Here is a 2365-nt window from a genome sequence, read left to right as displayed (position 1 = left end):
AAGTATTTTATTTTTACTCAAGAGAAGTTTTAATGTGCTTTAATTTTATTTTTTGGGGTAATTATTCTTTTCTTTTCACGTTTTGCCAAACATTCGCAGTTAAGGAAAATGTTGTATGAAATGTTTCCATGTGATCGGAATTCCCTCTAATGGGTTAACATTCGCAGTCATTAACTTAAGCAGTGTCGTTGTTACTTGCAGCACCGCATTTTGACATTTAGAGTTGCCATAGGAAGGTCAGTAGATAGACCGCGAGGTAAAGGATAAATAATTATCAGCTCCATACCACCAGGCCCTGGTGGCGATTATGAAATATTATTATGTATGTATTATATATATATATATATATATATATATATATATATATATATATATATATATATATATATATATATATATATATATATATATATATATATATATATATATATATATATATATATATATATATATATATATATATATATATATATATATACACATGTATATATATGTATATATGCATGTATATTTATATGTGTATATATATATATATTATATATATATATATATATATATATATATATATATATATATATATATATATATATATATATATATATGTGTGTGTGTGTGTGTGTGTGTGTGTGTGTGTGTGTGTGTGTGTAGAATCTCCTGGTCACGTTTTACCAGATACATCAACCGCCATGGTAGTTGTTAGTTAGTAAAGCCCAGCAACTCGGAGTACACAAAAACCCAGACTTTGGCCCTCTATAACTCTGGAAATATTCAACCGACCGGGATGAAACTCTGGTTCTAGAGGTTCCCCACTAAGGTCTCTAATTGTGCCAGATTTCATCGAAATCCGTTAAGCCGTTTCGGAGATCCAGATATTGATTTTTGGCGTTCTAGGGATGTGGTAGGGGTGGGTGGGCGGGTGGGTGGGTGAGGGTCCTAACATACCTGTGGAGCAAATAACGGTAAAAGATACAGCCGTGGAACTTGGTTTTTCTGAAAGCGAGTATTCTTGAGGGGTGCCGTTCGGTGTTTATTTCTAAATTAATGAATTTTAAAGGTGCAGTGGGCCATTTAAAGTAGCCTCCAAAATGCAAATTTCCTGATGCTCAGGTGTTGATTGCTTACAACCTTAGAAGAGAGGCCGTTTTCTTAATGTGTGTGAGGCCGTTTTCTTAATGTGTGTGAAGCAAGTGGTGTTAGGAGATGCTGGCAGACTCTGTCAGTTATCTATCTATCTATATATACCTAATACTAAAACTCTGAAACGTTTGTTTGTTTTACACTGAAGCACACGATCAAGTGTTAATTTAGCTGTCCTCCCCTTCCCCTTCCCCTTCCCTTCCCTACCTTTCCCTCTTCTCTCTCCCCTCCCCTCCCCATTCCCCCTCCGCGAGCACGAGATCAACCTTAATTTAGCTGTGCCCTCCCTCTCCTTCCATCTTTCCTCCCCTCCCTTTCCCTCCTCCATCCCCTTCCCCTCCCCCTCCACCTTCCCCTTCCCACTTCCACTCCCTTCCTTCCCCTTCCCTTTCCCTAACCTCCTCAAGCACAAAATCAAGCGTTAATTTAGCTGTGTCCTCTCCCTCTCCTTCCATCTTCCCTCCCCTCCCCTCCCCTTCCTCTCTTCCATCCCCTCCCCTCTCCATTCTCCCTCCCCTTCTCCATTCCCCTCCCCATTCCGACTCTCCCTCCCCATCCCTCTTCCATTTCCTCCCCCTTCCCCCTCTCCTCCCTTCCTCCTCCCTCCCAATCACCTTCCCCCTTCCCCTCCACTTCCCTCCCCTTTCCATCCCCTTCCACTTTCCTTCCCCTCCTCCTCCCCCATTCACCTCCCCCCTCCCCTTCACTCTTCCCTCCCCTCCCCTCCCCCCCCATGCCCCCTTACCTTCCTACTCCCCTTCCCCTCCCCTTCCCTCTTCCCTCCCCCCCTCCTGGTTGGGGGCAATGTCATTTCGTGTGATTGAGCTGTCTAAAGTGATTTTTTGTTTGATTCAATCAATTTCGACATCAGAAAGGACAAAGATAGTTATTGTCATTTTTTGGCGCCAATTACAAATTTGGTCCCAGAGCCCCATATTCCAAAATTTTTACCTAACCAAATATGGTCATGTTATACCTTTTGGGTCAGAAATGAACAGTATTAAAACGAAGAGCAATTTTATTTATCTAAGATCTTACCTGATAGGTAATATGCTTGAATACAAGGATTCTGCAAGATAATTTAGCTTGATATTTTGTTGTTACTGAATCTGTACCAACAAATTTGACATTTAACCATTTATTAGCAACCTTTAAAATGACTAAATTACTAAACTTGCTTAAAAAAGAGGTCATATTACTTTTTTGAACGATCAATAATTACCTTACA

This window comes from Macrobrachium rosenbergii, chromosome 44 (genome assembly GCF_040412425.1).
Source record: "Macrobrachium rosenbergii isolate ZJJX-2024 chromosome 44, ASM4041242v1, whole genome shotgun sequence".
Lineage (NCBI taxonomy): Eukaryota > Metazoa > Arthropoda > Malacostraca > Decapoda > Palaemonidae > Macrobrachium > Macrobrachium rosenbergii.
The sequence above is the reverse complement of the archived record's forward strand: the minus strand, read 5'-3'. Positions refer to the sequence as shown.